General features: G+C 41.2%; 1 long non-coding RNA gene and 1 pseudogene across 2 annotated transcripts; both read left to right on the forward strand.

Moving 5' to 3' along the window:
• The first annotated feature begins 7,550 nt into the window (after nt 1-7,550).
• Nucleotides 7,551-27,230, forward strand: LOC148851353 (uncharacterized; annotated as a pseudogene). The gene is made up of 4 exons (XR_016099056.1): nt 7,551-7,956; nt 8,045-8,105; nt 8,269-8,413; nt 26,785-27,230. The product of XR_016099056.1 is annotated as an uncharacterized LOC148851353 (transcript).
• LOC148851354 (uncharacterized) lies at nt 12,354-15,748 on the forward strand. The gene is made up of 3 exons (XR_016099057.1): nt 12,354-14,385; nt 14,469-14,877; nt 14,953-15,748. It is a non-coding gene; the product is annotated as an uncharacterized LOC148851354 (long non-coding RNA).
• Nucleotides 27,231-27,503: the final 273 nt, after the last annotated feature.

The following is a 27,503-nucleotide window of genomic DNA, read 5'->3' on the forward strand; positions in this document are numbered from 1 at the left end:
TTATGGGTCGGTATATCCACACTCCTCCAATAGGCCTCTAACTGAGAATGGATTATATTGCCACCTTTGCATCAAAACTCTACTTGCCTTCTACTTATCGTCATGTGCTCTCTCCCTGTCATTTGCTCAAAGCCTGAGTGATAATTTTCCGTTCAAAGCTGTAAACCTCGGAGGTTGGCTTGTTGCAGAAAGGGTGGATCAAACCATCTCTGTTTGATGGAATTCCCAACAAAGATCTCTTGGTATGAATTTTTCTTTCTTTCTTTGACTTCATTGATGTGTTAGAGGGCAATAATATGTTTGGGGTTGAAATCGATCCTTGGGTTTCAAGAGGGATAATCTGTTCATAATCTATTGTTCTTAGGGGTCGTGAGACCACATAGGTTGGATCCGTTAATCGTACTTGTGCTGTTGTTCGTCCGTATGTATATGCATGTATATAAAACTTACCAATATTTTTCCAGGACTAATAACCCAGATTTCTCTGCAATTGCCATCTTTGCTTTATGTCTGCCAAGTTACACAAGTATATTTCTGCCAAGAATGGTGGTGGAACATGTTGGAGAAGATGGGATTACTGTAATTTTGGAGGAGAAACTTTGAGGCGCGTCTGAAGACACTATCTTTAGAACGTTATTTGCCCTCATTCAGTTTTACTGAGTTTGCTGTTGGGTTACAGGCAAATTCGTTCTAAGGATACAATAGAGTCTTGGGCAAGAATCTGCAACCAGCAAAGTTGAAGAGTCTCCAAAGAAACCTTCTGTGAGACTGTAGCAGACTGGATTGAGAGAGAGAGAGAGAGTGAATTTCGAAATTGTGTATTAACATTGTGACTGTTTAAAAAAGTAGTTAACAGTTAGTGACTGTTAACTTTGAATTGTGCCTCTTGATCACACCCGATCGAATCATGACCATTGATCTCATCAACGGTGATCAACGGTCAGCAACGCATCAAAACCAAAGCCACCCATCGCGAGCCACGCGGGTGCGCGTGAAAGCGCCTCGTTGCGCCACACACACGCATGCGCACGCGTTGCACGATATCGAATCTCCATACTTTCCTCTACTAATTCTAAGGAGTGCAACTCCTATTGAAATACTAAAAACAAAACTTATAATTATCCAATATGGGATAAATTCAAAACTAGGTTTTGTAAGAGAAAAACTAATTTTTCCAATCAAGTGCGCAGGTGCAATTTCTCATATAATTGACCAATAAAACCCATTAGATTTAATCTCTTATGAGATTAAAATCCAATAGAACAACCCTGATTGTAAATCGGCCGGATGCCTCTGGCTGGGAAACTTTTAGGATAAGTTCTTACCAATTAATTATATATATAATATCAAACGTTGATGAAAGCCAAAATCTGGTTAACCTTATTGTGGTTGTTCTTTTTAAATCCAGGCTTCTTTCTTTCTAATATATATATTCATGCACCATGTCGATCGTCATCCTTTCATTTCTACGCAGAAGCCAGCAGCTATGGAGGATCAATGAGTCGACTTTTAAGTTTTAATTTAAGAGTACTGTTCAATAAGCAGTTGGTGGGATTGAATAAACCAAGGACAAGGAAACAACGAGGTGGCAATTTCAGACACAGCTGGTTCCTATGAAACCTTCCAGATTGTGAGGAAGGATGACGATCCAAATAGAGTTCGTAGCAGAGCACCAAACGGGTTCTTCTTGCGGGTACTATATCCAATTTTATCTCCAATTATATCCAACTTTATCTCTTAACACTACTTTTAGCCATTAAACCATTTCGTCTTTTATGCTATTTAATGAAATAAAGTAGATTTTATTAATTTTTGTGTTCATTAAAACAATCAATATATGTATATGCATGATTAATAATTCTAACTAAAATTTAAAATAAATAATATTTAAAATTAACATTTTATAACTAAATGAAATAAACAATCTATCAAATCCAAATTTACATCAAATGATGATTTTAATCTCAAAAAAATTATATAAATAAAATATTAATAATAGAATAATTATCTTAGTACTTAAAATTTATAAATTTGTGCATGATATATAATATAATAGGTTCATATTTATGCATCCCGGGTATCAAGTATCGGGTATTGGATACCCTAAAGTCAAAATCCAAATCCGTCCCAAACCTTATAAGATTTTAATCTAAAATCCCAAACCTTAAACAGTTTTGATAAATGGATTCTATTAAAATCGAAACGGGTCAGATACCTGAAAATTTCCACGAAATTGCCATCCCTACTCCTACTATGAGATCGATCTTGGGGGGAACATGCATGTTAGAAACTAGAAAATCACCCCTTGGATCGCTGTAATTAAAATTGTACATATATGACTATTAATCTTAATTAGCTTCATCATCATCAAAAGAGAATTTGCACATATAACTAAAGGTTTTATATATGCATTGATCAATATTAGGATCAGTACTGGAGCACCTACATCACGGAAGAGGATTTTATGTTCATGTGAAAGAATGGTCTAACTGCTGTGAGGATTCCAGTTGGGTGGTGGATAGCAAGTGATCCAACACCACCTAAGCCTTTTGTTGGGGGTTCTTTACAAGCTTTGGACAATGCTTTTACATGGCACTGTAAGTATCTGCAAAACCCATACATGCATATATACTTTTTATCTTCAAGCTAGTACTTCTAGCTATATATATTGATTAATAATCTCTCTCTCACACTGTCTAACTATCAGTGTGTTTTAATTTGCATGCAGGAAATACAATATGAAGGCGATAGTGGATTTGCATGCAGTTCCAGGTTCACAGAACGATAATGATCACAGCGGAACAAGAGATGGATTTCAGGAGTGGGGAGATTCTAACATGCATACAGGAGACTGTTGCAGTCATAGACTTCCTAGCTAGTTAACTGGCTTCCTCCTGTATCTATATAGTTAAGTCACTGGAAAGCAGCTAACTTGTTATATGTTTTCTATTTCTACTAGTTTAATAATGGCACCGATAAAGATTTTAACTTTCAGCTTTAATTTGTCACTCATGCATTCTCGCTCCTGCCTAGTTAATTTATTGGGGTGCAGGTTTAATTTGTCCCTTATACGTATACCCCTAGACTAGAGGTGTCAATGGACTGGTTTTAGGTTGGAACCATCCCAATCAAACCCAATTTAGATGGATTGGACAGATCAATAACACATATTGAATTGGACCGCTGGTCTATCTATAATAAATTTATATCGGATTAGATCGTATTGAATCAATATCAAGTCCGTTAAGATATAGGTGTTATAATGGATTAAATTTGGGTTGGAATCAATCTAAATTTAAACCAATTTGAACAAATTAGACGGTCCTTATATTGAATTAGACCGGTCCCAACATGATTAAAAATATTTATCAGATTGGATTGGACTTGGTCCATTTGTAATGGACTCATATTGGATCAGATTGGATTAAACCAAATCCAATACAGTTGACGCCCCCTACCCCTAATTAGGAGTAAGGAGTTAGGGTAAGGGCCTAAGTAGGGATGTAAACGGGTCAGGATCAGAACAGTTTTGCCTCAACCCGAACCCGCCCTGCACTATAGAGCCTAACCTGAACCCGACCTGACAATTTAGCATTTCAAATATTTTTTTAACATGTTTTGAAGACCTAAAGTCCATTAATTTAAGTTATGAAATTGTTTTATAGATCCTAAGATATCACCTTTCCCATTTAAGAAAAGAAGAAACTCAAAGCCCTATCAATCTGGGTTAGAAGTAAAAAAATTACAAGAATACTTTGTATGTATGCAGGTGTCATGACTCATGACCCTATGGAGTTGGTCAGTATGTCAAAACATAAACCCAACTCAGGTTGAAGAATCAAAACCCTATCAATCTGAGTTTACCATTCAACCCGACCCATTGACATCCCTAGGCCTAAGGGGCATAATTTGAATCGGGTTGACATGATCGAACCTGTAATAAAGCCGACCTATTGCCATCTGCTCACCCGACCCGGCTGCTCTGATTTCCTGCCCTTGTTTGGTATGTGTCAAGGTGCACTTCCAATGAGATTGGAACACGTAGTTTGCATGCATGCACTAGCTCACTTGTGCGACAAAACTAAACGGCATGCTTGCCCTATTACATTTTCATTAATTTTTGAAATTTAAAAGCGTAAAAAGAAAAATGTTTTATTTCTTCTTCCCTCTCCTTTATTCCTCCCCTCCCTCCTTTGTAGTCTTAGAACCAACGAACCGTAACTCTCTCTCTCCCTTTCTTGTTCTTGTTCTCTCTTATTTCCCCTTGTTTATTAACACTGCAATTAGTCGGAAATAAGCAATGACCTCCCAACTGAAGAGAGCACTAGTCCCGTGACTTCCCATCTCTCTCTCTCGTTCTCCTTCTTGCAAGAAGACTGAATCAGTCTGCCATGCTCTATTTTTTTTTTTTCTTCATCCTCTCCCAAATCTGTAAGATGCCACGACTTGTACTCCTATTCAAGCTTGATTGAAGTAAAGTTGAAATATATTAGCATTCAACTCTTTCATTACCGAAGTCATTGAAGCGCATTGAAACCATCCCAGTTATCAAGTTTTCTTCTCAATGTTAGATGATCTCATAGGTTCTGAATTAGGTGTGCCATGTTCAATAATCGGCTTCATAAAAAGCTCAAACCCTTAAATTAAGTAAGCTCATGGTTGACGATTTCAGCTGTGGTGAAGAAGTCAGAGGACCTTGATTCCCCCAAATCTTGTGGTGAAGCCAAGAGGACCCATACCAGGATTTTATTTGATATTTGATTCATTAGAGAAGAATTCGTTGAAAATAAGGATTTAGAGATGTTTCCTATCTCTAAACTGGTGATAAATCCATAATGTCATCATAGATTCCTTCTTTGAGATTTGAGAGTTCATTTTATAAATCCCCAGTGTGTAGAGACTCTGAAATCCAAATATTATCCACTTTTATTTTATAATCTTGAGTTTGAAATATTAACAAATGAAATAACAGTGTGTATTTGGCTTGCTTCTATTCGATGTGCTCAACAGATCATCCATCTCCCACGAAAACCAATGGTTAGTGATCAGCCTAGTGGGCTTCATTGGCAATACTTGTATGACTACCGATATCACAAGCAAAGACCTCCACCTCAATAGCAGCCTTCCTTTCAACATCACCAGCACAACAACATTATGTACCTCAATTGCTCTTACATTTTGTTGTGATCACCATTGGATTGTTCGTCCACAAGCCTATGCAACACTTACATTAAAAATACCATCGAGGCAACGTTGTGTGAAAATTCTTCCAATCTGCTCAAGACTGGTGGGTTCACCACCTCTTATATGATCAGGGTTTGGGAATTGGGATGCAGAGCTTACACTTTCTTTTTTTTTAGTTTTTTAAATTTTAAAAATTTATGAAAATATAATGGGGCAAACACGTCATTTGCTTTTATGGGAAAATTCTTGATTAGTACCCTGTACTTTTAAAACGTGACAATTCAATACATGTCGTTAACTAGCTGCTAACCAGCCGTTAAGTGGCATTTGAAAAAGACACAAATGTCCTTCAAGTGTTATTTAATTTTCTTTATTAACCATCTAAATGTTGACAAAAAATTAATAGTTCCAAATCCTTACCTTTTCCATTCAAGAAAGTTGGGGTCACGTTTGACTGGACATTTTGGTAACCCCAACTTTTTTGAATAGAAGAGGCAAGGATTTGATACTGTTAATTTTTGTCAATGTTTGGATGGTTGATAAAGAAAATTAGATGACCCTCGAAGGGCATTTGTGTCTTTTTCAAATGCCACTTAACGGTTGGTTAACAGTTAATTAACTGTAAGTATTGGATTGTCATATTTTGAAAATTCGAGTACAAATTGTCAATTTTAAAGTTCGAGATCAAAGTGGCACTAGGCCCAAAATTTTTCCCTATTTTATCGCACTAGAGAAGCATTGGAAGTGTACCTCGGCACATACCAAATGAGTATAGAAAATCCAGTCTCTCGTTAGTGTCGCCCTCGCTTGAACTTAATAAACTACACTCTACACTTAGTCCCTGTTTGCTTTTCTAAGTTACTTACGTGAGTAAATATAGTTACTTGGGTAATTTTTTCGTAGGAAACACTTACCTAGGTAAGTGCATTTACCCATGTATTTTTATTTCTCATGTAGATAAGGCAATACCCATTTCAGCCATAAAAATCCATTATTAAAAATGGCATTTTTGTCCCATTCAAGTGTTGGTAGGAATGGCAATGGGTAGGGTACCGGTGCAAATTGTCCTACCCATTCTTAAACCCATTTATGTACCCCTAATTCCAAATTCATCTAACTTTTCCTCTCAATTTCTCAAACCCGTCCCATCCCAAAACCGTTAAACCCATCATGTCCTGTCCCACCCGTTAAACCCCTTGACAAAACGTTTTCTACTAAAAAAAGTTTCCTAATGCTTATGGTGTGACATGAACCCGAGTTAATTAATGATAACACCAAATCTCTTAACGCTACTTTAATACACTAAGCCATTTCACTTTTTGTATTATTTAATAGAATAAAATAGATTTTATTAACTTTTGTGTTCATCAAAACAATCAATACATATATTTGGTTAACAATTACAACTAAAAATTAAAAGAAATAATATTTAAAATTAGAATTTTATAACTAAATGAAATAAACAATCTATCAAATCCATATTTACATCAAATGATGATTTTAATCCTAAGAAATTTATACAAATAAAATATTAATAATAGAATAATTATCTTAGTACTTAAAATTTATAAATTTGTGCATGATATAATGTAACGGGTTAATGTTTATGCATCCTGAGTGTCGGGTATCAGATACCCTTAAGTCAAAACCCAAACCCGTCCCAAACCCTATAGGGTTTTAATTTAAAATCCAAAACCCGTTCCAAAATCTATAGGGCTTTGATAAATGGGTCCTATTAGGGTCGGGATGGGTCGGATACCTGAAAATTCCTGTGAAATTGCCATCCCTAAGTCTTAGCAACTTTCTCCTACGTGGGAAAGTTATTTACCCACCTAGGAGATGAACCTAGAAAAATAAAATTTTCCTCGTCCCCACTAGGGGTGGATTCAAGTCGAGCCAAGCCGAATAGTACTAGGATCAACTCGGCTAGAGATTGTTCTACAAGGCTCAAGCCAGAACCTTGAGCTCGAGCTCGGCTTGAGTAAAAAATTCATAAGCTCGAGCTCGATTTTGAGAAAAAATATTTTATAAAAATAAATAGTTATATATAAAAGTATTTTTTATTTGATATTTAAAAAATTAAGAATTATAATATTTTTATTATATATATTATTCTATATAAATTTATTATATTATATATATATATATATATATATATATATATATATATATATATATTCAAGCCGGCTTGCAAGCCTTACGAGCCGAGCTCTAGTATGCTAGAGCGCGACTCATTTAATAATCAAGCCAATGAATTGGACTTGAGCTCGAACTCAAACTCGATTGAAACCGAGTCAAACTGGCTTCTCACAAGCCGGGCTTTAACAGCTCGTGAAAAGCTAAACTCGTTACCAAAACATGAAATTCTTAGTTAATGGGAACCAAAATCCCATTAACCAACTTTCCACCTTCCAATAATCCGAAAAAAAGAACGCCCCTTACTAATAACCAGTCACCCCACTGTTTTCTACGCTTCCAACGTTTTTGCCAATCTTCCCTCTCGTTTCAAAAAAATGGAGGCTACAGCTTTATCGAATTCGCTATTATCTCCTCTTCCTTCTCATTACTCGCGCCCTCACAAGACCTTCGACCATGTTTTCTTACCTTCGTCGCCGGCTTCGTTTCAATGAATAACCTTGTCGCACCGAATCCCCATTTCCAAAAATGGATATTGTTTCCTCTTTTCTGTGTTGAAGAGTCGAAGTAATCTTGTCATTCAATGTTCTGGAAATCATGTAGATAGCACAGAAAAGGAAGCTCCGATTGAAAAGAGTACGTCTTGTTTCAGAAATCTATTTTTCTTATTTTCTTTTTGAAGTCGAGCTTTTGTATTTCTGAATTTTCTTGAGCATGGTGGCAGTGTACCCGGCATTTCCAACTGTCATGGATATTAATCAAATTCGCGAGACTTTGCCCCACAGGTGAGTAATTTTTTTTCTTTTCCATTTACATTGCCTTCGAATCACATTTCCAGTGTCTTGTTTGGTCTGTAAGCATGGGGCATTATTTGTGTCCCTCTTTTTCTTTTCTTATTTTTTTTTTCCGTTCTCAAGTTTAGTTTTACTGTTTTGGGCTGTGCTTTAGGTTTCCGTTCCTCCTGGTTGATAGAGTGATTGAATACAACCCTGGAGTTTCAGCTGTTGCTATTAAGAATGTTACCATAAATGATAACTTCTTTCCTGGACATTTTCCTGAAAGGCCGATTATGCCTGGCGTTCTTATGGTCGAGGTATTGCTACCAATTACTATAACCTATTTTGATGGATTAGAGGCTTCATTTCTTTCTCTTTTTTTCTTTATTTTTCTGTTTAAAGGAAAAAAAAACATGGCTGATGAATGGTATTATGCATTTTGTAGAATGTAGGTGTTGCTAAATTCTCGGTTCTGTTGGTCTATGCCTGATTCTGTTTACCAATATCTAGCCGGGACTAGCCTCTCAAATTAGATAATGAGTTCTAGGTTTTTAATATATGGGTATACGAAATTTAGTGTATGGAGTAGGAAAGTCATTTTATAGCAATCCTTGTTTATAGCTGTCCAGGGAGAGATCTATAGCTTCTCGTTTACCTACGTTTTACTGGTTTTGAAGATTACTCTTGACCATGACGTGGCATCTGAAGGGATGAGATATCCATCGTATGGACGCTCAAATCTTGCAGAATAGAATGGGCGAATTTCAAAAATTTTTCTCCATCCTACTGGGAGTCGTATTCCCTATTTTAGAAAAATCATATTTTTCAATGATCAATTTTGAACTAAGAACCGAACCAGATCTGAACAAAAGCAGTAGGAGAGGGATATACCTGATACGGAGAAATAGTATCTCCCAATGGAGGTGTTCACGCCCAAGGAAGGAATTAAAGACTGCTAAGTGAAGGATGGAGTAGAATCAACAGCGTTCTTCAAAAGAACCAGATCCTTCCCAAGAATCAGTTGGATGATGCATGAACATTACTTCCAATCAGCCCTTTCACAAAGGACTGATATTAAGATTCAATCTTGATCACTCCCACTGAGAATAGGAGATCGAACTAGCAGATATGACGGCGATAGGAAGGAGCGGCAAGAAAGAATTTAGCGCAGTGATGCTGAATTCTCTCTTATGTGATTTCAACTCTGAAGAGGATGTGAATATGAATATCTTCTTAAGGTTGCCGCCCCCTCCTTTTATATGCTTAAAGGGATCAACTCCTAATCCCATTAAGAGTTGCTGATCCAAATCATATTTGGATCAGAATTCCCTTTAAGTGATAAGAGTAAACCCTTATCTTATCTGCATATTAAATCAGTTCCCTCCTAATCCTATTAGGAGGTTTCTAGATCTGAATCACATTCAGATTTGGACTCTATGAGTGGATAGGGTTAAGACCCAATCCTATCTGCTAATCTAATCTCAAAATTCGCCCCTTATTTAATTGATCAATCAGCCCAGCTCGAAATGGGCTTTAGGCTCAATAAGGTCATGTGCCCACTTAGCCTTCCAAACTGCTGCCCAATTGGCCTTCCTTGTATGGTGTGAGATCCAAATATTGATCTACACATCAACTACATGGGTTCAGCCCAACCTTTGTTACAAGGCCTGGCCGAATACACTGTTATGGACAGTGCACCCCTGAAACCCATCACATGGGCTCTATGGGCCCAACACTTACCCTAAGTGGTCCCTAGGCCAAGCCACTTTGTAACACCCAGGGATTGTGGGCAGATGCAAGATTAGCCCATCAGGTATTACCCTCAATGGTCTTACACTTAACTTCTCAGCTCATAATGATCAAACACTGCCCGACAAGAGAGAACCTCTCCCTCGGCTGCAAGGAACAATGCTGCACTCTCTACTCACGTGGATCCCGGGAATTAAAACCTTTTGCAAATGTTTAGAAACTGTAATATATATACTTTTATATCTCATATAAATAATATTTTGCAAAACAAATCTCAACGATTGAAATCGGCTGCCGATAGTCTTGGTTTCCATCAAAGAGAGCGCATCCCCGATCATTACCTTTGTCCGACAAAGGGGCTGATCCTGTCACTATGATCACCCACTCAGATGAATTCTCAGACTGTCCCAACATACTCAGGTTTTGACCCCCGCTAAGGATTTCACTGATTGGCATATCAAAGACAGCCCAATCCGACACCTAGTGTAGTATCATAATCGAGTCTAGGGGTCAGGTGTAACTTTCCAGTTTTGCCCATCAATCTCCAAGGTCCAAGGCAATACCGACAATCTGGTCCAGTTCAAAGATTCAATTAATCCTACACTACATGTGCCTTGGGTCTCATTCTGGCGGCTGAGACAGGCCACCTAACATTTGGCAGCACACCAATGTCAGTCTTGGCAGGATAAATCTCCCCAGACTTATCCAACGGCTGTGAATATTCTAAACTAACACGAGTCTCATAAGTGTCCAGTTTAAGGGTATTACACAGAAACACACCATAGGAACACGAATCAAATATGTACTTTATTCATTTACAATAAATTCATAATGTATATCATTCTGATTGGAGCTAAGGGCATACAACTGTCTAACAGCATCTCTATTACATAGGAAGTTTTCATGCATAATTTATATCTACATATTTCATCATCATCATCTAAACCTTGTTCAAACTATATGAGATGGCTACATGAAATCCTGTTTGCCATTCCATTCTGTTTAATGCCATACCATTGTTGATATTGTTAAATTATGAGTGCTTAACTTATTTCTTAATTCTTCAACCTCTGTCCTTTTTGGTCTGCCACTAGCCCTTCTAGCCCCTTCAACTTGCAACAGATAACATATTCTTAAATCTATTATTTTCTTTTAGAACCTGAGAGATGTGTATGCATTTTCATGTTATCAGATGAGATGTATCAGAACCCACCAAATTTGTACAATGTTGATGAAATTCAGACTTTACTAAAGGAAATTTCTAAAAATTACAACCTGCTTCGGTGTCATGTGATATGGAATCAATTCATTTTTGTTTTACATACACTTTTGGATCCACACTCTTGACTCTTGTTAGGGAACAATGGGAGGACAGGATTCTTGTATCTGACCTCAAATAGTTGGGGTTAAGTCTGAGTTGCACTAAATCCATATTGTTGTTATATAAAATAGGTTTATTTCCAGTTCTAAAGACAATGCAGTAAGAAAATCATCTCTTTGGAACTCTGAAATAAGCTCATTCCAATATTTTGTTAACCACCAGGAAGGGTCTACTTTATAATAGCTGGCATAGGAAACTGATCTAACCAGAGTGCTAAAATGAAATGTTTCTAATATTTTGAAGATGTCTTCTAGTTATTCAGATGTTGTTATGATCAAATTTCTGATCTGGTCATCAGAATATTGATAAATTCCATAAGAAATCAAATTGGAATTTGTAGGAGTGTTTCTAAAACCTGGCTGTTGCAAGAGTAATTGTTGGGAGTAATTATAGCATGGGCATGATCTGTGTAACTTGCAATCCCTTGATTATTCAAGGGTTTTCCTTGTGGAACTATAGAAAACTAATACTTTTGAAGTAGAAGGAGTAATGAATTTCTTTTATTTGTGATTGTGTATTGCTTGGGATCGGTGGTGGAAGGTGGGGAGAATATGCCTAAATTTTTTTAGAATAAAGTTACAGAAAGTTTTATGTTGCTTTTAAAATCCTTGTTATAATAAAAGGTAAAAGCATCCTATGATGCCTTATTCACGTTAATGTTTTCTTTTTAGTAACTGTAAAATGTTATAGATGAGATGAGTGTATAAATAATTACAGCCAATTATGAGTATGTTACATTATAGAGCTAGCCCATGGCCATGGCTGCTCTCCCCAAAAGCTCTAAAACAGATGTACAAGCAGTACCTCATTTCAATCAAAAGGATATGCTCCCCAGTCAAGTCCTTCCTATGTACTCTCTCCCTGGTCTGTAAATCAGCAAGATTATTTTTTGGCAGTGGCTCCCCTACAATGCGTAAGTATAAATAATTGGCTAAAAGATTATCTTCTATGATCTGATGTTGTAGATGCTATAGACTGCTTCTTCCTTCAGCCATCCAATTACTGATTTTGTGTCCCCTTCCACAAAGTAGATTTCTGTATGCAATTGATTTAGCCAATCTTAGTCCTTGGATTATCACTAAGAGCTACACTTTAATTGAGTTTCCTTTTATTTGATCCAAACATAGTTGTCAAGGCATCACCTAAGTCATCCAGTCAACTAGGTGTTCTTGGTTGGGCACTGATGATGCGCGATCTGAAAGCTCCTAGCTGGAAGGTTGCTTGGACATTGTTCGCGTGGCGGGCTGGATCAAACTGCAAAAAACAAAGATAAGAGAGACCGGGGTGGATAACCTGGTGAGGTCGCTTCGATGCTTTAGTATTCTTGATGTGGTTGCGAGCTAAAAGCTTGAATTCTAGAGAGCTTGAATGCAAATAATCGTGCGTACTTGAGCCCTGGAGGAGTTGATGCCTTTATATAGTTGAGTTGCCGTGGGTCTCACGGAACGATTCCGAGATCTTCGGCCTGAATAGATGAGATCCGTTTCCGCTTTAGACGGGGAGTAACGTATCAGTCAATGAAGTCTATCGTTACCGCTCGATCCGGGCGGGTAGAGGATAACGCCTACCGTTGCCCGGTGTGATCCCGGGAGGTTCGGAGTCCGTTGAGAAGCTTCTGGAGTTGATTGCGTGTCACTTTGATTCCTGGGACCCGAACTGACTTAGGTGTTGAGGTGCCTCTATACCAAGGTGACTCTATGCCGAGGTGGCTTTATACTGAGGTAAACGAACACCTAAGCTCTGAAAACTACTGACTAGGCTCCTCTTGCTATGTTGTCATCCTATTGGCAGATCGCGACCACGTGACTTTTGCTTACTAGGTTGTGCCAAATTACCCCTCATCAATTGCCCCCACTCCTCATGACAGGGGTCTTGACCTGCGCGAGGAGTTCATGACGAGCTCAGGTGGATTTGGCACGATGTCTAGGTGGTATGGAGGGTGGACCTTCGGTTGGACCTGTTCGACCGTTTGGCTCGACCAAGAAGTGACCCAGATTGTGTATCAGGTACTATAGACGTCAAGCTGATTATAAACTTTGTGGATGTCAAAACACGCTCTCAACTGATTTTAACCTCGGGTAGTGTGCAACCAATTTTCCTAGGAGCCGTTGGATCGTGTAGATCTTGGCCATTGATCCCTGGATATAATGGCTATAAATATGGGCCGAAGGATCCATATTCTTCGCCACAAACTGCGTGTCTGAAGTCCTTGAGGTCGCGTCCAGTAGGGGTTGAGGTCGTCTTGCTTTCTTTAGTCTTCTTTGGTGAGTTTGTCTTCCTTTGCTTTTGACTCCATTGTCCTTTCCATTAGCATGCCTAGTCTTAGCTTAGATAGCCTTTTAGATGGGAGTGGTGAATCCGTTGGGGCCGAGGTGGGTACCTCGGCATAGACCGTGGAGCCTCATCCTGCTGAGGTGGGCACTTTGGCATAGGATGTGGACTCCAGTCTGTTCAAGGCGGACTCACCTCGGTGAGAACGAGGAGCCTCTGGCAATTCGGCCTCCACCTCACACCAAGGTCGCCTACCGGACAGCTTTGGTCCGTCTACAATGACAGCGGATAGGCTCCTTGTCTTTAGTAGCTCAGTATAGACTTTCTAATAACTTAGTATACAGTATTCCCTTCGGCAACTTTCCTTGAGATCACGGTTATGATGAGATCGTGGTTTTCTAGGAGCAGCTCGTAACCGGGTTGTGTCTTCCACTCCACCCTTTCATAGCCGAACTCGTTAAGTTTTTATCGCCATAGACCAGCTACATCCGAACTCCATCCGCAACATCGTAGGTACCATTTCCCTTTTCCATGATTATAACCGACCTCTAGACCTCGACATGCTTTTTTTTATCCTCTCCATCATGAAGAACTCGGCCCGTGTTCTACCCGAGCATAGGCGATGTTATTACATGTCTCCTCGCCCCGGGTACAAGTTGTTGCATGAGTTCCCAAACAAAGTCCCGGCCTAGAAGAGATGTTACTTCGTGGTTCGTAACACCGAGGGGTGGCCGTTCCCGACTCACTAGAGGGCAGCCATCTAGGACCTCGGCATCGGATTGGACCCAAAGACATGGGAGGAGGTTCGATCTTGGGCGAAGCTCGGCCTAAAGTTCGAAAACTTCGTGATCGAGGAGAAACTTGTACAAGCTGGTCTAAGTCCTCCTGGTAGGTCACCAACTGTTGTACTTGTTTTCTTTGTTTTGTTTTACTTTGATGTTGCGTCTAACTCGGTTTGTCATCTTTTGCAGCTGCCGTGGCTGACATCCCTGTCGACGAGCTCTTTGGGAGCATGTAGAAGGGGAAGAAGAAGAGGGCCTCCAAGAAGGCTCGCCTCCACACCGAGACCACCACCTCTGACGTTGATGCCTCCGTCCCCGAGCACCCACCAGTCGCCGAACAACCTCCTGTGATTGACTTGGATGAGGACCAAGGCAAGGCTACTCCGCCTCGCGTGCCTTAGGAGACCACATCTTCTGAGCCCTAGCACGCGTAGGTGACCACCACTCTGTCGAGTAGCGATACTTCTGCTTGGAGCATTTTGATTCCAAAGTTTGGCCTCCTCAAAAGCAAGGATGCGATACTCGCCGAGAAGTCGCTCGTTGGGCTGACTTACCGGTTGCTCAGCTCGGGGTCAAAGCGGCCACACATTGCATGGTGGTAGGTATTCAATCTTTGGGTTAAATTATACTTAGATTTTTCTCCATACTTAGATTTTGGTTTTTCCTTTGGCAGGTGAACTCCTCGATCCATGCCCTGACCTACCAGTCCAAGGTGAACTTGAAGCAAACTCTCGAAGTCGAGGAGTCCTCTCGAAGTGCCCACTCTGAGTTCAACTTAGCTCGCAATGAGATCAATCATCTGAAGAACGATGCGCGAGCCAAGAAGGAGCTGTTGACTCTATTGATGGCGGAGGAGCTAGAGGCGGAGAAGAAAGAGTTGGAGGAGCGCGGGGTGACTTTGAAGAGAGAGAATGAGAACCTTGAGGCGCTGGTGAAGGAGTGGACTAAAATTCTACTTTAGGCAATGGAGGATGTGAAGGTCAAGGCCGTCGAGGAATACAAGTCTTCGGCGGAATATTGCGAGAAGCTGGTTGAGGCCGGGACAACGGGCTATACTGCAAGGGGTTTAAGCTCAGTAGATGGTTGGCTCGACGTGAATTTTCCCACCTCGGCCTCAGTGCCATCACAACATTCAAGATCACTAAGGAGATGACTGTTGAAGCCGCTAAGGACCCGGACTTCGAGGAGGAGAGCGATGACAACCTTCTCAACGATGAGACAACTGGAGAGGGAGAGGGAGCTAATGCTACCGAGGACCACATGGAGACAGATCTTCTCGCCAACGCCTCTACTAGGGATGAGGAGCCCCGAACTAACTGATGCCTCTTTTCTTGGACCCTCTTTGTAAATACTCGATTTCCCGAGCCTTTGAGCTCGACTAAATAGTTGTAATCTTTTTGTTGTTGTTTCTTTTTTTTTACTATGTACTTGAAGTGCTTTATCAATGGAATACAAGTATTTTGCAAAACTCTTTGTGTGCAAAAAAATTTTCCAAGTATAGATTACTCTCGAGCTGGTGAGCTAAACCAAATAGGAGCAAAATTTTTCTAAGTGTAGATTACTCCCAAGTTAGCGAGCTCGACTCGAATAGGAATAATCTAATCGTCATTGTACATCGGGGTGAACAAACATTGTAGGGTACATGGCTGACCTGTCTGTACCTGGGCTACTTTGCCTTGCCCATGCCGAAGCGGCTGGGTTTTAATGAGCCAGTGCCGAAGAGGCGACCGGGTCTTAAGTTGCCTATGTCGAAGAGGCAACTGGGTTTTATATCATGCCGAGGTCTCTTGTCAGCTCGACACCATAGCCCTTAGGCTTCTGGAGTGACTTAAGGTCCTCTCTCCAGTTCATCGTCCATAGGATCAACTGTCATTTTTGTTTGCGTTGAGGTTTACAGATAGTATCCCCTTAGGTTGTCAATGTTCCAAGCTCGAGGTACCTGTTTCCCTTCCATGGTTTCGAGCTCATAGGTTCCTTCTCCGAACACCCATCTCATTCGGTAAGGTCCTTCCCAATTCGGACCGAGCTTGCCCATGCCGGGCTCAAGTACCATTACCTTACGGAGGACCAGGTCGCCGACTCGGATAAGTCGCTTCCTGACCCAGTGTTATAATACCGAGCTACTCGCTGTTGGTAAGCTGCAGTTCGAATGTGGGCCAGATCGCATACCTCCTTGACGAGGTCCAAGTTAGTTTTGAGTTCGTCGTCGTTTGTCTCTTCGTTGTGATCTTCGAACTGCAACGTCGGTACTTCAATCTTTGTCGAGATCACAGCTTCCGTTCCGTATGTGAGGTTGAAGGGTGTCTTTCCGGTCGCGATCTTGATGGTAGTCTGGTAGGCCCAAAGGACATTGGGTAGCTCGTCTATCCACAACCCTTTAGCTCACGCGGGGTGAGCTTTTAGTCTGCGAAGGATAGCCCTGTTCGTCACTTCGGCCTGTCCGTTAGCTTGTGGATGTGCTACCGAAGTGAAGTTTTGCTGAATCCCCATCTCGGTGCACCAGTTTTGGAATTTGATGTCCTCGAATTGCTTCTCGTTATCCAAAATCAAGACTTTGGGCAGTTTGAAATGGCACACAATGCTTTTCCAAAAGAAATTTTGCACATTCTGGGCTGTAATGCTTACCAACGGTTCGACTTACACCCACGTTGTGAAGTAGTCCACTGCCACGACCAAGAACTTCCTTTGCCCAGTTGCCGGCGAAAAATGACCGAGGATGTCAATTCCCCATTGTGTGAAGGGCCACGGGCTGGTAAGATACTTCAAATCAACAATAGGTTGATGGAGGATGTTGGCATGCCTTTGACATCTGTCGCATTTCTTGACAAGCTCGAGTGCATTTGCCTTCATTGTGGGCCAATAGTAGCCCTGCCTTAATGCTTTTTGGGCGAGGGCTTTGCCCCCCAAGTGTCCTCCGCATAATCCTCCATGGATATTTCGAAGTACGAACTCAACTTCTGAGGGTCGCAGGTAATGTAGGTAGGGGAGCGTGAAGGATCTCCTGTACAGCCGTTCGTTTATAAGGACATACCTGGCTGATTGACGCTCTACCCTCCGAGTTGCATTGTGTTCTGCAGGTAGGGTCCTGTGGAGTAGATAATCAACGAGCGGGTCAATCCAGCTCAGTTCCGCTTGCAACACGGGAGCGACCTCTTCTGCCCCTCCCCCCTCTCGAGAATGCTGGGTCGAGGCAGGTCCTCTATGTACACAGTTCACATGGTGTTGTTGCTGATACTTGCTAGTCATGATAAGGCGTCGGCCTCAACGTTCTTGGACCTCGAAATTTGCCTGATGAAACAAGAGCTGAAGCCTGGTAGGATCTCCCTGACTTTGGTTAAGTAGGCTGCCATAGTCGAGTCGTGTTCTTCGAGGTCACCATTGACTTGGCTAATTACCAGCTATGAGTCACTGCACACGATGAGATGTTATGTACCCATTTCCTTCGCTAAGTTTAGCTCGGCAATTAGTGCTTCATACTTGTTCGACGCCTCGAATCCGAACCGGAGAGTGTACTCCAGCTTCACCTTGCTCAGGTCATACAATATCAGTCCAACACTGCTTCCTCGCTGGTTGGATGAGCCGTCTACGTGGAGGATCTAGGGCTCCTCGTCCTAGGTCGGTATTGCTTTGACCGGGCTCAGTCGGTTCATGGGCCGATGTGCTGAAAGTACATTATGCTACAAAGTTTGCCAAGACTTGGGCTTTGATTGCTGGCCGTGGCTCGAACCGGATGTCGTACTCACTAAGCTCGATGGACCACTTCGTCAATCTCCCTGACACCTCTGGCCTCCATAGGATGTGCCTCAGAGGTAGTAAGGATGACAATGGTATGAGCTTGGAAGTATGAGTGTAATTTCCGAACTGCTACTACTAGCGCGTATGCCATCTTCTTGATGTCGGGATATCTGGTTTCCGCGTCCTCAACACTTTACTTACATAATAGATGGGTCGTAACTCGCGGAGAGGTACAGCTTCAACTCATCTCCTTCCTCAGGTCGGGTTAAAACCGGGGCGGTACTTAGGTACCTTTTTAGTTCATCAAATGCGAGCTGGCACTCCTCGGTTCATTCAAAAGTTTCAATCTTCTTAATTGCCTTAAAAAAGGGGAGGCATCGACCTACCGATTTAGACATAAACCGGTTTAGGGTAGCTACTCGGCCAGTCAGTTGTTGTACATTCTTGATTTTTTGAGTTGGTCGCATTTCTAAGATAGCCTTAATTTTATCTGGGTTAGCTCTGATGCCACGTCGGTTCACTATGTAACCAAGGAATTTACCCGACGTGACCCCGAAGACACACTTGTTTGGGTTTAACTTCATATTGTATTTCCTTAAAATTTGAAAAACAACATTTAAATCATTGATTAAAGATCTAGAAAATTGGGTCTTCATGACCATGTCATCAACATAGTATTCCACTTTACTACCAATCAACGGTTCAAAAATTTTGTTTACAATCTGCTGGAAAGTTGCTCCAACGTTTTTCAAACCAAAGGGCATAACTTTATAACAGTATAGTTAGAGTTCAGTTACAAAAGCAGTTTTATCTTGGTCGGCTGTGTCCATCCTAATTTGGTTGTAGCCAGAGTAAGCGTCCATGAAACTCAAAAACTCATGCCTTGAGGTCACGTCTATTAGGTGGTCTATTCTGGGTAGGGGAAGCAATCCTTTAGGTAGGCTCTGTTCAGGTCGGTGTAGTCGACGCACATGCGCCACTTGCCATTAGCTTTCTTCACAAGCACAGGGTTGGCGACCCATCTTGGGTAATGGACCTCCCTGACAAAGTCTGCGGTGAGGAGCTTTCCAACCTCCTCATTGACTACCCTCCACCGCTTTGGGGCTAGGTTGCATTTTCTTTGTCTAATTGGCCTGGTTAAAGGGTCCACATTAAGTTTATGAGTTATCACACTAGGGTCGATTCCGAGCATTTCTGTCGCGGACCAGGTGAAAACATCTAAATTATTAAGTAAAAAACTTACTAACTATGTTCGAAGTGGTTTGCTTATTAGTGCATCAATTTAGAGAGTCTTGGTCGGCTCGACCTCAGAAACCGGCATGTGGACTGTCTCTTCCATCGAAGTAGCTAGCTCCTCGGTGTAGTGCTGGTTGCTCCAGTTTGATGTCTTCTGCCAGTTTTGCCTTTCCCTTGAGGGCAGCCACGTAGCACTTATGGGATTCGAGTTGATCGTCTCGTATAACCCCTACTCCGTCATCTGCCGGAAACTTCATCGCGAGATAGTAAGTTGATACTATCGCGCGTAAAGCGTGTGCAATGGCCGACCTATAATTACGTGGTATGGGGACGGAGTCGTGACCACCAAGAATGTGTGCTCGAACCGTACAATATTTGGCTACGTGCCCGCCTCCACTGATACTATGACTGGTGACCCAACTTATAGCCCTAACTTCTTCTCCGCTGGACCCTACTAGTGGGGTATCCGCTGGTTTCAGATCGCTCTGCTGTAGTTGTAACTTGTCAAAGGTTCATTTGAAGAGGATATCAGTCGAATTGCCTGAGTCCACCAAGATCCGCTTCACCTCGAAGTCATTGATGATCAACTTTACGACTAGGGCGCTGCCATGAGGATACTGAATCCCACGAGCATCGTCCTCGGTAAAATAAATGGGTTCTTCAATTCGAGGTCGCTTTGGTGGGTTCTCTGCCTCGTGCTCTAGTTCTCAGATTGAAGTCTTTCTTGTTGTTGTTGTGCACCCCGCTACAATGGATCCTCCAGTGATCATATTGATCACCCGTGGATCAGTCTTTCTTCTGGTAGTGGGCGAGGTGGCTGCTCATTATACCTGTTAGTTTTCGGGGCGTCTTTCTTCCGATCTCCCTGTCGGTTCCCCTGTCCTTTCTCATCGTGCAAATGTATTTCTTCAAGTACCCGTGATGGATGAGTTCCTTGATCTCGTCGCGGAGGTTTCTGCAGTTCTTCGTGCTGTGACCATGGTTTCGATGAAAGTGACAATAAACATTCGGGTTTTTGGTCGTTGGGTCTCCCCGTAGCCTGAGCGGCCATCTGACGATGGAGGAGTCTTTAATGGCCATCAAGATCTCTCCTCGCTTCGCATTAAGGGGAGAATAATTTGTTCTCTCCACTGGCAGGGTCCTGGAATGCCGACCCTACCTGTAACTTCGTAAGGGGGACTGCTTCTTCGCCTCATGGACTTGCTCTTTTTCCTTTTCTGCTTGTTGTTCATTCCTTCTTCCTCTCTCTTTCTCTTTTCACCTTGCTGGTTGTCGATCTTCTGGTTTATTTCCTCTTTTGTACTGATGAATTGATCGGCCAGCCTGAGGAACTCGGTGATGTTCTTCGGCTTGTTTGCCACGACGTGCCACTTAAACTCCTTATGAATTGATCGGCCACCACTTAAACTCCTCTCTTTCTCGGCCTTGATCTACTGGATGGCTGGGCTTCGCTGGTGGATTGTTCCTTGCTGAGGAACGGTGAGTCTTGCGACGTCGCCGCTGTTGCTTCTTTGGTGGTGCAGCATTTGTACTGCCATCCTTAGTGTTGTTAGTTATCTCGATCTTGCTCTGAATGGTGGGGCGAGGTGGTTCAGGGGTTCTCCTCACTGCTTCTTCTTCGCCGTGTGTTTGGTGTTGGCTATTGCGGGGAACCGATGCGTCTCCTCTTGAGCCCGCACCTCGGGCCCCGAGCTGACAATTACATTATCTTGACGTGGGAACTGTTAACTATGCCTCTCGGGCTGGCTGGGTTCGGGCCTATCCTTCGAGTTCTCTCTTCGAGAAACAAGGGGAGTACGCTGGTTGCTTACTATACCTCGTGGCGGGGTCCGTCCCGAGGGAGGGACTGATACCTGTGAAGTTCTCTCACCACAGGGAGGAGATTGACGGACGTTCTGGTTAGCCCGGTGTTGATTTTGGTTCTGAGTTTGCCCTTGATGTTGATTTGTTGGCTTGTAGTGGTGGGAACTGCTGCTGGTATTGTTGATAGAAATAGTACTATTGAAACTTCTAGAATTGGTGGGTATGCTGCATTTGAATTTGCGTCGTCTGGATGCTCTGGACAAGGTCATTAAATTGGGAGTGCTCGACCCTAGGGGGAATCAAAGAAGGCTCCGAGAATGTGGCATTCACTTGGGGGAGCGGGACACTCACCTGTTGGGTAGTGTGCGGCATGAACAGTGATGGAGCCTCGGAGACAATCAGGGGGATGGTGAACTGGTCAATGGTCACCGAGGAGCCCTGGGGAGTGACTGTTTACTGTCTTGCCCCCCTAGTGACGTTCATGTCACTCTTTCCGTTGTGGCTGGATGATGCCATTGAGTTTGAGATTGGGATTGAGAATGTGATTAGGATTGGGATGACCTTTCGATCGTTTCCCACAAACGGCGCCAATTGATGATGTGCGTGGTATGAATCTCCTAGCTAGAAGGTTGCTTGGACGTTGTTTGCGTGGTGAGCTGGATCAAACTGCAAAATAGAGATCAGAGAGACCGGGGTGGATGATCCGATGAGGTCGCTCCGATGCTTAAGTTAGTATTCTTGCTGTGATTGTGAGCTAAAAGCTTGAATGCAAACAATTGCGCATACTTGGGCCCTGGAGGGGTTGATGCCCTTATATAGTTGAGCTACCGTGGGTCTCACGAAACGATTCTGGGATCTTTGGCTTGAGTAGACGAGATTCGTTTCCGCTTTAGACGGGGAGTAACGTATCAGTCAATGAAGTCTATCGTTACCGCCCGATCCAGGCGGGTAGAGGATAAGGTCTGTCGTTGCCCGAGAGGTTCGAAGTTTGCTGAGAAGCTTTTGGAGTCGATTACGTGTCACTTTGATTCCTGGGCCCCAAACTGGCTTAGGTGCTGAGGTGCCTCTATACTGAGGTGACTCTATGCCGAGGTGGCTTTGTATTGAGGTGATTGAACACCGGAGCTCTGAAAACTGTTGACTAGGCTCTTCTTGCTGAGATGTCATCCTACTAGCAGATCGCGTCCATGTGACCCTTGTTTACTAGGTCGTGCCAAATTACCCCTCATCAGGCGCCAAGACTGAAACTGAATTCTTTGATCTGTACCAAAACGGCTTATTATAATGCCATTTCTAAGGCTGCATCTTATTAGTATGTGCTTTGATACATGCTATGATATCACTTTCTGCTTTAATGTTTTAACTATTGAAATTTAAAAGATCCAAGGGTTTCGAGAAGAGAAAAAGAAAGAAAGTGGTTTCTTCTTCTTTTTTGTACAGCTACAGTCTTTTGTACACAATAAATATGTATTTCATGATTTGTTATAGCTCCACTTATTCCTAATTGTCCAAGATTTCCGTGTTGCTTTCATAAAAATTTAGCTTTAACATATTTTGCGGTGGGGATAACCAAACCAGTTTGTTTCTCTTTTAATAAAATTTTCTTTTTTATATATTATATAAAAAATAAGCCCTAGAACTGAAGTGTTTGATTTCTGAGGAAATTACTATTGAAGTTGGGAAAGTCCTTAATGGATTTTATAATATTCTCATAAACCAAACGCAGCCCAAGGATGTCATTCATAGAGTTTTACTTTTTTTGTTTGAGAATGGTAAGGTAAGAATTTATTAAAGAAATGAAAAGAGATATGAAGATGTAATCCATAGGGATTTTATAATATTCTCACACTACTGCACACACATCTCCAAGGATCTTTTCTCTCTTTCTCCTAGGGGAGAATAAAAAGGTTGAAACTATATATGTATGTCTAGTAGAGGACTCTACCTGGGATAAAATAGGGAAAAAAAGTTCCCAAGCACTTGTAGATATGGAATAGGAGATTAGTAGATGTACGGTTGTTTCAAAACTTTTTATTTTTTGATAACTGGTTGTTTCAAAACTTGCCTTGTAGAGAAAGTATATTCATGGCAAAAGAGTCCAAGTAGGTCTTCTCCTTTGGAGGATCACACAAGTATTGATCTTTAATTGAAATATTTCCCAACAAAACTAGCTTTGGGGTTCAAGGGGTGGGGCTAGGCCCAACCATATTGCTTTGACAGAAACAACACATAATTATGGTTTTGGGTATTAAAGCCTTCAACAGAAAATGACATGTCCATTATGAAAAACAGCAACCATCTTTCTTCTAGTCAACCATGAATATACATATACAAACATATCTGAATTATAGTGATTAAACAGGAGAGGTCAGCATAATGCTGTTCCCTTTTGTACCCTGCCATCCATGCTCTTGGATGATAAGGAGATATTTTTTTGAATTGGTTCTTGATGAACATATAATTGATTATATTTAGTGAAGTTACCTTGGTTACACGATTAGTGGAGTGGTTGATATACAGGGTTTGTGCGTGTTTGAATGTCTCAATCAGAAAATATCCATGTCTCTATCAAGATGGAGCAAGTTTGAAGGTTTCCATACCATACAGCCCCCTAAGATAAGTTTTAACATAATTTTTCTTTGAACCTTCCTATGCCTATAGTGTCTACCTACTAAAAGACAAAGCTATAGCCATAAGCCAATAAACTGTTTGATTCAGTCATTTCATCAGCCTTTTTTGATCAGTGCCTATGATAAGTTTTCACATAATTTTTCTTCAATTAAAACATTTACAGAGTCTGTTTACATAATCTTGATTTAGATATTAGAGTATAAAATTCCTAGAAAAAGGAAAAACATTCAAGTATGAAACAGTGTTTTAAAAGGCATAGGAAGCGTATGCCTGGATGCACATCTCTAGGCGAGGTGCCCCCAAAATGCCCTAAGGTGTATGCCAGAGGAGTTGACACCTCTGAGGACACCTCAGGTGCAAGAGGCGTATGCCTCATATGCCTTTTTCATGAGGTGTGCTAGAGGCATACGCCTCATGCACCTCACACACACCTCATAAAAAGACAAAAAAAAGAAAAAAAGAAAGAAACAAGAAAAAAGGAAAGGAAAGGGAAAGAAAGGGAGGGAAAAAAAATAACAGAATGAGAAGAAAAAAGAGAAAAGGAAAGGAAAGGGAAGGGAAGGGAAGATAGGACCCCCTTTCAACTAGTGTCATGCATCTTCATTCTTCTTAATATATATTTTTTTTAATGATAAAGAAAAATGAGATCCTCTGTCCTCTTCTTCCTCCTCCCCTTCCTCTTCATCCCCCTCCTCTCAAGGAGGCTTACACCTCCTTGTGTTTGGGAGGCTTATGCCTCTTACGTTCTGAACTATGCCTCACGCCTCTAGGTAGTGGAAAACCTTGCATCACGCCTCCACGTCTTAAAATATTGCTATGAAGCAGAAGCTATGAGAGTTAAAAGTTGTTAATAATTATTCAGTGTATCATGTTTATTTTAATAGAACAAGACAATGATTCAACTGATTTAAATATGTTGAGAATGTTTTAAAGCACCCATCTAGCATCTTTAGATGATGAAAATTACAGAGGTGCGAGAAAGTCTAAGTCGAGGGAGATGATTTGTCCTTCATTAAGAACATTATATTATAGATACTGGGGACAAATGTAAAGTTGGTGTAACAAATGTAAAGTCAGTTGTGCCACTTGGGCAAGTGGACATAACAACTTGTAACAAACTGGAACCTTCTCTAAGTATTACATTTCACTAATACGCCCCCTCAAGTTGGGCTGTGTGGGTTGAACATGCCCAACCTGGTCTCTGGACACTAGTAATTGGCTGGCTGGACCTTGGTAGGAATATGGAATATGGCAATGACATGAGACTTCAGATGTTCTCGAATGAAATGGCAATCTATATTGTTGTGTTTTGTTCTTTTGTGAAACACTGGGTTAGCTGCAATGTGGCCATGACATGAGATTTCAAATGTTTGCGAATGAAATGGCAATCTATTTTGATGTGTTTTGTCCTTTCGTGAAATGCTGGGTTAGTTGCAATGTGTATGACCGCCTTGTTATCACAGAACACTTGCATGGGCTGGGCATGATGAAGGCCCAGATCAGAGAAGAGCTGCTTGAACCAAACAAGTTCACCATTGAGAATGGCCATGGCCCTGTTCTCTGCTTCAGCAGATGAACAGGACACCATAGGTTGTTTCTTGGTGTGCCATGACATTGGGGAATGGCCCAATGTAACATACCCAGTGGTTGATTGCCTAGTAAGAAGACACCCTGCCCAGTCCAAATCACAAAAAGGTTAGTGATGTAATGAGCTGAGCAAGTGCTCTTCCTGAAATACTTGTAGTGATGCTTCTAGGCAACCACCATGCCACCTAGGCATTGCCTTGACAACTATGGGCCCACCTACTATCAATCTGATTATTTGGACTATATTTGATATATGAAATATTGGTATTCAGATGACAAATTAAGTTTCTGTAAAATGTGACAATCCTTATGTTTAAAGTTTGAGCTAGATAGAAGGAAATGCCCAACTATATATCTTTGTTTGACTGCAAACAGGATAGAGAGACCTTAATCTCTCCTCTTCCCCTCCTCTCAGATAAAAAAGAAAATAAATTTAAAGGAATATTGTCATGGAAGCTCTTCACTGCAGTCTCTCCCTTCCCCCTTATCCCTTAAAGAAATGTTTCTTCTTTTTCCCCTATACATCTCTTTCTTTGTGTTAGGGTGGTTTTCAGACTTGAACCCAAGTCTGAGCTATCAAAGCTGACAGGCTTGATTGAATGAACCATTCTGTATTTTGTGTACAGTCTGGAATTTTTCCACGTCAACAAGATTATTGTACTAATATTCTTAAATATTTCAGTCATATTTTTGCCCCTTTCCATGGAAGACTTTGTTTTCTGCACATTTTATGATATCAATTTCTAAATCTTCCATCTTCCCACAATTATAAAAGTATTAGAACCTTCATTTTCTCTAACATGGTTGCTCTAAGCTTCCAGATTTCCTCCTTAAATGGCTTGTGTTGGATAAAACTGCTAATATTAATTCGTTTTGTATTGCTGTGTGAAATGCAAGGTGTGTTTTTACAGAGAGCACTGTGGAGGTCTTGAATCACAAAAGGATAAAGGCTGAACATGGATATGTTTGTGCAATATATGTGTTATGTGATCGTTACATATTGTCCTTTTGTGTTTTAAGGCGTCTGTGGCTCTAACTCAATGCTAGAATTGGTCTTTTATTGATTTGTCTGTAAAATGCCAAAGTGTGACATTCCCTATACGGTTTAAGAAGTCAAGTGTTAAACTGCTGCACCTTGTGGTGGTGCACACTTCCTTTTAATAAAAAAAAAAAACTAATCCAAGCTTCTTGACATCCTAAATGCCTAGTGTTTTAATCTTTTTATTCCACAGCTTCTTCATGGCATGAAGTTCCATATAATTTCTTGTAGTAAATAAAAGAATATATATAAACTTAATTTAAGCTTCTTGACACCCTTAATGTCTAATTCTTTCATCTTCATATCTTAAATTCTTCATGGCGTAAAGTCCCATATAATTTCTTAGCACCTCAGAATTATTATACTTCTGTCCATTTTGTACACCTTTGCCTTTGTTAAGTTGGCATTTGCAAATTCAATGGCCTTCTGGACCCCTCCCTGATAATTAATAATGCATGTGGTACTTGAACACAGGCAATGGCTCAAGTTGGAGGGTTGGTGATGCTGCAACCAGAAGTGGGTGGCTCTCGTGAAAATTTCTTCTTTGCTGGAATTGATAAAGTAGGTTCCGGAAACCTGTTGTTGCAGGGGACACATTGGTTATGCGAATGACACTTGTTAAACTGCAAAAACGCTTTGGAATTGCAAAGATGGAAGGAAAGGCATATGTTGGAGGTGAGGTGGTTTGCGAGGGCGAGTTCTTGATGGCTACTGGCGGCGAATGACGAGAATGTTTGTAAGTCTGCTTGTCACATTTACAGAGATTGCTTAACTTTGATTTGCACTCCCCCAATAATGGCCCAAAATATATCATTACTGATGCAAGTCATAGTGGCAACCTGAAATTTTACTTTGTTAGAATGTGCATGTGTCAAGAATGGATTTCCTGCAGAACCTTCTTCAAGTTATATTCTTGGCAATTCTTTACTGTTTGGCTTCCTGCAGAAGCCAAATGTATGCTTCATAAAATGGCCTGGTTGTGGTGTGTAGAATGTAGAAAACAGTATTTTGTTTTGTTTTTTTATTTTTATTTTATTTTCGGGGCTAGTGGTCGTGCTTTCGGAGAAATAGATTGAGATCTGGCTTCTGGGAATACTTTTGGCTTCTTTTCTCATGCTCCCGGAGGGGGAATTGGAAGTTAGTTATGTCTACAGCGGCTTAATTTCAGTGGAGTCCTAATGGCATAATGAGTG

Source organism: Nelumbo lutea, chromosome 5 (assembly GCF_056320005.1).
Source record: "Nelumbo lutea isolate HS-2025 chromosome 5, American lotus-T2T, whole genome shotgun sequence".
In the NCBI taxonomy this organism is placed as follows: domain Eukaryota; kingdom Viridiplantae; phylum Streptophyta; class Magnoliopsida; order Proteales; family Nelumbonaceae; genus Nelumbo; species Nelumbo lutea.